Source organism: Ornithorhynchus anatinus, chromosome 1 (assembly GCF_004115215.2).
Source record: "Ornithorhynchus anatinus isolate Pmale09 chromosome 1, mOrnAna1.pri.v4, whole genome shotgun sequence".
Lineage (NCBI taxonomy): Eukaryota > Metazoa > Chordata > Mammalia > Monotremata > Ornithorhynchidae > Ornithorhynchus > Ornithorhynchus anatinus.
In genome coordinates this window covers 32,345,325-32,356,437 of record NC_041728.1, presented here as the reverse complement: position 1 = coordinate 32,356,437, position 11,113 = coordinate 32,345,325, and the positions used below count along the sequence as shown (strand labels likewise).

At 43.3% G+C, this 11,113-nt stretch overlaps 1 pseudogene; it reads left to right on the top strand.

Annotated features, from left to right (window-relative positions):
- The first annotated feature begins 4,900 nt into the window (after positions 1-4,900).
- Positions 4,901-5,017, top strand: LOC114816992 (annotated as a pseudogene).
- The last annotated feature ends 6,096 nt before the right edge of the window (positions 5,018-11,113 follow it).

Below are 11,113 nucleotides of genomic sequence, written 5' to 3'. Positions count from 1 at the left end.
TGAATAATTAGAATAATTGCAGTACTTGTTAAGAGCTAGCTATGTGCCAGGCACTCTACTAAATGCTGGGATACATACAAAATAATACAGTCCCTGTCGCACATAGGGCTCACAGTCTTGATCCCCACTGTACAGACAAGGTGATTGAAGCACAGAGAAGTGAAGTGACTTGCCCGGGGTTACACAGCAGACAAGTGGGAGAGGAGGGATTAAAATCTCGGTCCTCTGACTCCCAGTCCCATACTCTTTCCACTATGCCACGCTGCTTTCTTCTTTACAGTCTCTTTCAGGGCAGCGAGGTTAATCAGAAGGAAGGGATTGCTTACAGAAGAGAGGAGTTTCAGTCTCTTGTTCAATTCTGTCAGTACATGCAGGGAGAATCAATAAATTAAAGGAATTTATTGAGCACTTACCATATGCAGAGCATTACACTATGCACTTGAGAGAGTACCCTACAACAGAGTTAACAGACATTCTCTGCTTACAATGGGCTTAGAGTTTAGACAGGGAGAAAGACAGTGAAAATTACTTATTTATAATGAATAATTCAAAGATGTGTACATAAGTGCTGAGGTGGGTGTGAATATCAAAGGCTCAAATGCCCAGAGGTCACAGAGCCAGGTGCACAGATGACACAAGAAGGGAGAGGAAACTGGGGAAAAGAAGGCTTAATCTGGAAAAGCCTCCTGGAGGAGATGTGACCTTAACTGTACTTTGAAGGCGGGGCGAGTGGTGGTCAGGTGTATATGGAGTGGGAGGGATTAGAAGCTGCTACACATTGATTATTCATGAAAGGGGCTTCAGGTGACAGTTTAGAGAAACAGAGGCATTTCCAACCTCAAACTACATTGGGAAAAAGATTCAAGAATGTCTTTTCTTTAGCTTCAATGGGGATGAATACCCTGGATTTCCCTAAGAGCAATCCAAGATATGTGTGGGACTGTGGTGTGCTTGCTTCCTGCAATGAGGAAAATTTTGAGGCAGAAAGGTAATGCCAACTCCCTAAAAATCTTCAGACATAGTGGGATTTTCAGACAGAGTGGAAGTCATAATTATTTAGCGACTCTATAAATCGACTAGGAGTCTGTGATTAGGGACCTGTGAGAAGCAGGGAGGCTTAGTGGAAAGACCTCAGGCTTGGGAGCCATAGATGGTGGGTTCTAATCCTGACTCTGCCACTTGTTAGCTGTGTCATTTTGGGCAAGTCACTTAACTTCTCTGTGCCTCAGTAACCTCATCTGGAAAATGGAGATAAGACTGTGAGCCCCACATGGGACAACCTGATAACCTTGTATTTACCCCAGTGCTTAGAACAGTGCTTGGCACATAGTAAGCTCTTAACAAATACCAATATTATCATTATAATTATCAGTCATAGCTAGAGATGCTTTAGAAGTGTAGGTACTAATTCCCTTAGTACAATTAGTTTTTTATCTCCAGACTTTATTTTAAGGGGTCAAATGGGGCCCAGAACCAAAGTGGTTCTTAGAAACCATGACTACGAGAAAACAAATGTTTGTGAAAATGTAATAGATGTGTTCAAGTAAGACATTCAAATGGAAGAAACTGAGACAGAGAGAGAAATGTTTTCCGTTCTGTTAGAGAGACTATCATATCCATTAAGAAGAAAAGGTTCAGGCATCGTATAATTTGGGATTTTTTTTTACGAGAACATTATAGCTTAGCGAGAGCATGGAGGAACAATCTGAAAGAACAATCATTGCAATGATTTAAAAGGGCACACTGTCGTCACAGTAACTGAATCTACTGATAGTAACAAAATCACTTTTCCATCTTAAAAGTAATTTACAATAATATTTAGGGATTGCCAGCAATTTGTAGTAATTACATGCTAATTAATTATTTTGCTGAGTAATGTCTTGGAGTCAGTTAATATATTTGGTGTTTCAGCTTTAAATAATTTACAACTCTTCTGGTAATTAATTTACCAGGTAATTATCAGGAACATTTACTATGTTAATGGCTATCAGCCACCTCTCAGTAATAAAATTTTGTACTTAGAACAAACCTAATCAGACAAGGATCTCAATGCACTTTATAAATGACTTTCAACTCTGAAAATAGAAATGTATTCTCATCTCATGCAAATATTTTACTTGATTAAATTTGTATTTACTTGTCTTTTTCTCTGGAGTGTAGCCAAGGATAATTTTTGTTGAGGAAGGGAAGGGATAATTTTTGTAGGGAAGCAGCGTGGCTCAGTGGAAAGAGCCCGGGCTTCTGAGTCAGAGGTCATGGGTTCGACTCCCGGCTCTGCCACCTGTCAGCTGTGTGACTGTGGGCGAGTCACTTCACTTCTCTGTGCCTCAGTTACCTCATCTGTAAAATGGGGATTAACTGTGAGCCTCACGTGGGACAACCTGATGACCCTGTATCTCCCCCAGCGCTTAGAACAGTGCTCTGCACATAGTAAGCGCATAACAAATACCAACATTATTATTGAGGAGAGGAAAGGATAGCTAATACATAAATTGGTTGATTTTCCAACTCAGTGTTTAAATGTGTTTGAACTGCAAGCATACGCCTTCCCATCTAGAATGTAAACTTGTTTTGGGCAGGGAACATGTCTGCTATTTCTGTTGTACTGTATTTTCCAAGTAGTTAGTACAGTGCTCTGCAGATAGTAATAAATATGACTGAAACAGTAACAGAGGGTCTCCAGCTTGGACTAATGCATGGAAGCTCAGGGAATGCGTCTGTTATATTGTTATACTATACTCTCCCAAGCATGTAGTGCAGTCCTCTGTACACCATAAGCACTAAATAAATTGACTGACAGTAAATGGTCTTCAGTTCAGTCCCCAACAATGAAAGCTTTGGGAGTTGGAACTTTTTCTTGTTGGGCCTTGCCAACCTGGACCTGGCAAAACAGAGCTGGTGATTTACTTTAGGTTTTCATGGCTTATATAGGGGTGGAATGTGTGGGGCTGAGTTGTAGTAGGAGAGTAGCTTGATGAGGTAAGAGGGAGCAAGGTGATCGACTGCTTTGAAGCCAATGGTGAAGAGTTCTTGTTTGATGCAGAGGTGGATGGGCAACCGCTGGAGTTTTTTGAGGAATGGAAACTTGTCCTGAGGGTTTTGTAGAAAAAGGAAAATGATGGATAAAGAAAGCACTTATGGACATATCTGTAATTTATTTATTTATATTAATGTCTGTCTCCCCCCTCTAGACTGTAAGCTCATTGTGGGCAGGGAATGTGTTTGTTTATTGTTCTATCTTCCAACCACTTAATACGGTGCTCTGCACACACTGCTCAATAAGTATGATTAGAAGAATGAATGAATGCACCTTCTCGCTGTGCCTCTTATCTCATCTGTCTTGCCACCAACCTCTCGCCCCGATCCTGCCTCTGGTCTGGAATGCCCTCCCTCCTCAAATCTGACAGACAATTACTGTCCCCCACTTCAAGGCCTTTTTGAGGGCACATTTCCTCCAAGAGACCTTTCCTGACTAAGCACTCTCATCCTCTTCTCCCACTCCCTTCTGCATTGCCCTGACTTGCTCCCTTTGTTCATCTCCCCCCCCAGCCCCACAGCATTTATGTACATAAGTGTGATTTATTTCTATTAATAGCCTGTAAGTACATTGTGGGCATGGAATGCATCTGTTTATTGTTGTATTGTATTCTCCCAAGTGCTGAGTATAGTGCTTTGTACACAGTAAGTACTCAGTAAAAACACGAATGAATGTGGGAAAGAGACTGTGTCTGGCCTGATTATCCTGTATCTACTAAGGGCTGAGATGGTGTTCATTTACTCTTAAATGGTCCCGAGTGCTCAGTATGGGATAAGCACTCAATAAATGCTATTGACCGTTAGTCATATCTTTAAATTTTATATTAAATGACTTATCTATGTTAATATCTGTTCGGATGCATTGTACTCTCCCAAGTGCTTAGTGCAGTGCTGAATAAATACAATTGATTGTCACAGCTGTCATTGGGAAGACAAACAAAAAGGCAGTTCTCTTGCTCCAAGTAAGAGTCCTGAAATAGGAATATAAAAATATCTGACCCCAGGGAGGATGGTTGCTTTCAGTTGTTCAGGGAAGGAACCTTCAAGAGTGTAGGCAATCTAAAAATTAAGTGTCCACTGCCACCACCAGCTCACTACTCTGGTTCGTCGACATTGATTTGACTGAAGGCTCATCACTCCTGAGAAACTGCCTTGTCTGAGGTTACCACTGACCTCATTCCTGCCAAACCTAGTGATCTCTATTCCATCCTAATCCTCCTCCACTTTTTCAACTGTTGTTGATACTGTGGACCACCCTCTTCTACTAGAAACATTATCTAACCTTGGCTTCACAGGTATTGTCCTCTCCTGATTCTACCTTTCTGGATGATCATTCTCTGTTGTTTTTTGGGGGGCTTTTGACAGGCTCCTCCTCTGCCTCCCACTCTCTACCTGTGCGGGTCCCTCAAGGCTCAGTTCTGCGTCCCCTTCTATTCTCTACCTGCATTCACTCCAACTGAAAAGGCCTTCTCTGACTAAGCCTTTACTTCCTTTTCTCTTGCTCCTTTAATTGATCCCCCCACCCCAGCCCATAGCTCTAATTTATTTGTATTGTCTACCTCCCCCTTTAGACTGTAAACCTGTTGTAGGCAGAGAATGCCTGTTGTGTTGTACTCTCCCAAGTGCTTAGAATGGTGCTCTGCATACAGTAAGTACTCAGTTGATTGATTTGCTCCTATGTCATGAGCTACTGCTTCTATGTGGATGATTCCCACATCTACATTTCCAACCATGATCTCTCTCCCTCTCTGCAGTCTCGCATTCACTCCTGCCTTCAGGTCATCTCTACTTGGATGTCCTGCTGACACCGATTAGACTGTAAACCCATCAAAGGGCAGGGACTGTCTCTATTTGTTACCAATTTGTACATTCCAAGCGCTTAGTACAGAGCTCTGCACTAAGATCAAGTGTAGTATCTGTTCTTATCAGTTTAATATCTGATATGTCCTCTATCCGAGGACAATTTTTATGGAGAAGCAGCGTGGCTCAGTGGAAAGAGCACAGGCTTTGGAGTCAGGTCTCATGAGTTCGAATCCCAGCTCTGCCACTTGTCGGCTGTGTGACTGTGGGCAAGTCACTTCACTTCTCTGTGCCTCAGTTCCCTCATCTGTAAAATGGGGATTAAGACTGTGAGCCCCACGTGGGACAACCTGATTCCCCTGTGTCTACCCCAGCGCTTAGAACAGTGCTCGGCACATAGTAAGCGCTTAACAAATACCAACATCATCAGAGCTCTGCACATAGTAAGCGCTCAATAAATACTATTGAATGAATGAATGAATACCCCAGTGTTTAGTACAGTGCCTGGCATATAGTAAGCACACAACAAATACCATTTTAAAAAAAAAAGGAATCTCCTTCCTGACTTTACCTGTCCCACGCTGGTGGTACAGAGAGGAGCGGCCACAGCCTGGCGCCATGTCCACAAACCATTGGGAAGACCAACGGTCACCTCTGGAGAAGTCGCTGTGACTCTGGTTGTGACCCTGGGCTCTTGAAATCTACTCTTCTAGCCTCAGTGTGCTACTGAGCTTGGTTATCGTCCCTAGCAGCTGTCTTTATTGTCTTTAAGAGGAGCAGCATGTCATGGTGGGTAGAGCACAGGCCTGGGAGTCAGAAGGTCATGGGTTCAAATCCCTGCTCTGCCACTTGTCTGCTGTGTGGCCTTGGACAAGCCACTATACTTCTCTGTGCCTCAGTTATCTCATCTGTAAAATGGGGATGAAGAATGTGAGCCTGGTGTAGGACATGGACTGTGTCCACCTGGATTTGCTTTAAATTCACCCTAGTACTTAATACAGTGCCTGGCACATAGTAAGTGCTTAACAAAGTCCATAATAATTATTATTACATTGTCTGTTTTGGTTCATCTCTCTGTGTATCTTTCTCCAGTCCCCTCTACCACTTTTTATTATATTTTTAATGGTATTTGTTAAACACTTGTTATGTGCCAGGTACTGTATTAAACCTTGGGGTAGATAGAAGTGAATTTGATTGGACATAGTCCCTTGTCCCACTTGGGGCTCACAGCCTTAATCCCCCTTTTGCAGATTAGGAAATTGAGGCACTGAGAAGTTAAGTGACTTGTCCAAGGTCACCCAGCAGACAAATGGAGGAGCCGGAATTAGAAGCCAGGTCCTTCTGACTTCCAGGCCTGTGCTGTATCCACTGGGTCATGCTGCTTCTCACTTTCTTATTTTTAGATAGTGAGCCCCACCCTCCACCTCCCCCACTCTGTCTCAGTCCTACCTGTTTATTCTTACTCAGTGCTTAGTACAGTGTTCTGCACCTAGTAAGTGCTTAATTACTATGGCTACTTCTGAGCATACTTAAGCCTACAAACACCCCTGGCCCACGTCCTGCCTCTGGCCTGGAATGCCCTCCCTTCTCAAATCTGACAATGACTTTCCCCCTTCAAAGCTTTACTGAAGGCACATCTCTTCCAAGAGGCCTTCCCAGCCCAAGCCCCACTTTTCCTCATCTCCCACTCCCTTCTGCGCCACCCTGACATCCTACTCTCTTGGCTCTCCCCTGCCCCAACCTCACAGCACTTACGTATACATCTGTAATTTTATTTAGTTGTACTGATATGTCTCCCTGCCTCAAGACTATTAGCTCACTGTGGACTGGGAATGTCACTGTTTACTGTTGTAGTATACTTTCCCAATTGCTTGATACTGTGCTCTACACGTGATAAGCACTTAATAAATACAATTGAATGTATGAAAGAATGAAGCCCAAGTCAGTATTACTAGCTAGAAGAGAGCTAGCCTGAGAATAGCCAAGAACACTTTGAAAGGGTAAGAAGAAATGTGAAAAAAGCATCAACCAAAACAATTCAACAACAGCCATGCTGGATCCATCCCAGAAACATGCCTAAACAACACACACGTTTGAAAAGCACACCTTATATCAACGCAACACTAATACAGATTTAACTACACCAAATGCCAAAGTTACCATTAGCCATATTAAGACACTCACACTGTAATCATTCCTTGAAAATATTCAGTTAACATTTTGCACTGCCTTTGGAAATGCAGAATTACACAAAAATGTGTCATGAATAAATTAACATTATCTGAACTTAGGCACGAAAGAACTTTACAATGCTGCTGGATTCCAGAATTTTCTGCCTTGATGATAATTTCTGTAAGAGTAGGTGAATGAGTAAGCCAAATTTGATACTACCTCAGATCTATAATGGATGGGTTTATTCTTTCAGCTGGATCATTATTGATGACTATTGTATGCTTCAGCTGAAGTTTTTAAAGATTCACAGATTCTAACTAGATGAGGAATTTTTAATGGAGGGGAGAGATGTGTCCCAAACAGCATTTTAAAAAGATGGTTTTGTGTAGGATGGGCATGGGGCAGTAATCCAGCTGGCTGCTGCTGCTAAGAACTCGAATAAGGGTGGAGAGGAAAGGATGAACAAACAAAATATTTTAAGGAAAGAACCTGCAGGACTTTGAGATGGATTGAAAGTGGGAGGTAAATGACAAATAGGTTTCAAAGATGATAATGAGTTTGCAGGTTTACTGAACAATCAATCTTATTTATTGAGTTCTTATTGGGTGCAGAGCACTGTCCTAAGCAAATTGGGACAATTTAACAGAGTTAGTAGATACATTCCCTGCCAGAGAAAGATGGAGGTGTGGTTGGAAAGTTAAGAGGAGGGGGTTTATGAAAGTTGATGAGGGGTTCAGTTTTAGAACTAGTGAATTTAAGGCACAAGCAGGTCATCCAGATGGAGAAACCCTGGTGGTCAGGGGAAACAAGAGAGAAGGAAGTGATCAACTTCAAATATGTATTTGGAGAGATTGACAAAGTGTAGTAATAATGTGGCGTCTAGTTTAAAACCAAACTGAAAGTCTTCAGAGTTGAACAGTTGTCCAAACCTAACACACACACCCCCACACACATATATACACACTCAAGCATGTGTGTACCCCATCCCACCCCGTTCATCCCTTCCTCTGAAGCCCATGTCACCCACCCAGGATAGTGACAAGGCCAAGTGGGTAAACCATGGGCCTGGGGATCAGAATGATCTGGGTTCTAATCCCGGCTCTGCCACTTGTCGTCTTCTCTTCTCTGGGCCTCAGTTACCTCATCTGTCAAATGGGGATTATGACTGTGACCTCCATATGGAACACAGACTCTGTTTAAGCTTGTTAGGTTGTATCTACCCCAGCACTGAGTACGATGCCTGGAACATAGTAAATTTTTAACAAATGCTATTAGAAAAAGAAAATAGACTTACAAGTTGGCTTCATCTACCTCCTCCCCCTAGTCTCAACTCCAGGCTCCTGAGTAATCTAACAGCTTTTCCCTCCTTCTTCTCTCCTTCTCTTTTCCTACACTGATCCTCAGGAACTTCAATATCCATGTGGTTTCTCCCTGTGATTCCCAACCACCTGATTTCTACCACTCCTCAACTCCACCAATCCCCTCCTCCATCCATATCACCCCCTCACTAGTTAGGACACACACTGGGTCTCATCACCTCTACTCACCTTACCAACCTCAACAACCCTCGAATCCCCCTCTCCAACGACAAACCCCTTCTGACCCACTACCCAGCCCCTAGTAAAACTGTTTTAAAATCGCATCTCCTCTAAGAGGCCTTCACAAACTAAGCCTTCATTTCCTCTTCTCCCACTCCCATCTGCTTCACCCTAGCATTTGAATTTGCACCTTTTATTCATCCCACCCTCAGCCCCATGGCACTTATGTATATATCTGTAATTTATTTATATTAATGTCTCTCTCCTGCTCTAGACTATAAGCTCCTTGTATGCAAGGAACATGTTTACCTACTCTGTTGCATTACAGTCTCCGAAGCAGTTAGTACAGTGCTCTGCACACAGTAAGTGCTCAGTAAATATGATTGGCTGATTTTTTTTTCCACTCCCAGAGACTTTGACTCTCTACACTCCTTTCACTTATCCCAGACCATCATATACCACTTGGGCTTCCTTCTAACCTCCCCTTTCTTGATTCTCAAATTCACATTCTCACCTCCCCCCCAATCAATCCATCAGTAGCAATTATTGAGTGCTTACTCTATGCAGAGCATGTGCTAAGCACTCGGGAGATTACAATTAAGTAGACAGGATCCCTCCCTCAAGAAGTTTACAATCTAGCAGTGGAAATAGACATTACAGGTAGGGGGGCAATCCAGTCCAGGGATAGGCAGCATGGCTTAATGGAAAGAGCACGGGACTGGGAGTCAGAGGCCTTGGGTTCTAATCCCGATTAGACTGTAAGCCCATCAATGGGCAGGGATTGTTTCTATCTTTTGCCGAATCATACATTCCAAGCACTTACTACAGTGCTCTGCACATAGTAAGTGCTCAATAAGTACTATTGAATGAATAATCCCAATTCTGTCACTTGTCAGCTGTGTGACTTTGGGCAAGTCACTTACTTCTCTGGGCCTCAGGTACCTCATCTGTAAAATGGAGATTAAGACTGTGAGCCCCACATGGGACAAACTGATTACCTTGTATCTACCCCAGAGCTTAGAAAAGTGCTTAGTGCATAGTGAACACTTAACAAATACCATCATCATCATTATAACTATAGGCACATAAGTGCTGTGAAGAGGAAAGGAAAGGGTCACTCTCTCCACTGTATTCACCTCCTTGGGCCCTCCAGCTCTAGGTCACCATGATAAGAAGCTTCTTTTTTCCTCCTGGGCTTGTGCTGCAGAGCACCGCTGATGGAAATCCAGGCTCTTGGCCAACTTCAGTCACTTCAGATTCACCCTTACTTGTCATAACTCTGCACTTTCTTCCTTTCATCATCATTACCTTTCATCCCTCATTGACCCCAGCAACTATCCCAAGCCTTCAACTCTTGTTTGAAACCCCCTTCCTTGCCCCGATGACAGGACCAATTACTTGGTTGAAAAAAAGATACCACCTGTCATGAGCTCCCCAAAGCCTCCCCCTCGTGCCCTTTCCAACCCCTTATTGTCCCCAAATCTCTCTCATCCTCCTCATCTGTTTCTCGAGCAGACATTTCCCTCCTAATGTCGAAAACCTCCTCTTAATCAATAATAGTATTTATTGGGTACTTACTGTGCTCAGAGCACTGTGGTAACATTTAGGACAGTACAATTGCACAGAGTTGGTCAAACCATTTCCAGCCCACAATCTATTTGAAAATCCAACCCCATCCCTCCCTCCCCTCCTGACAACCACAACCACAATCTGCCACTTGAAGCCATAAACTGTCACACAGCTGTGTGAAAACCTGGGAGACTGGCTGACAGCCATAATAATAATAATAATGATTATGGTATTTTTTAAGCACTTACTATGTGCCAGGCACCATGCTAAGCACTAAGGTGGATACAAGCAAATTGGGTTGGACCCACATGAGGCTCACAGTCTTAATCCCCATTTTACAATGAGGTAACTGAGGCACAGAAAAGTGAAGTGACTTGCCCAAGGCCACATAGTAGTCAAGAGACGGAGCTGGGATTAGAACCTATGACCTTCTGACTCCCAGGCCCGTGCTCTATCCACTACTCCAAGCTGCTTCCCATACTGTCATCACTATGACAGATGAAAATACCCATTTCCTCCATATCCTCCCCCAACTCCTCCCTCCCCCTCCCACCACCTCCAGCTAGACTTCAAGCCCCCATATAAAGCAGGAACTGGGACCAATCTAATTATCTTATATCTACCTCAGTGTTTGGTGCATAGTAAGCTTGGCCTAGAGGAAGTAGTGTGGCCTAGAGGCAAGAGCACAAGTCTAGCAGATTGAGGACCTGGGTTCCGGTCCTGGTTCTGCCATTTCGCTGCTGTGTGACCTTGGGCAAGTCACTTTACTTCTCCGTGCCTCCGTTTCCTCAACTGTAAAATGGGGACTCAATCCCTGTTCTCCTTCCTATGAAGACTGTAGACTTATGTGGGACAGGTACTGTGTGGGACATGATTAACTTGTATCTGGCCCAATGCTTAGAATAGTGCTGGATACATAAGTAAGCATTTAATAAGTATCCAAAAAAAACCCCTACTGCCTAATCCTCCTTGACCTCTCAGCAGCTTTCCAAATGAAT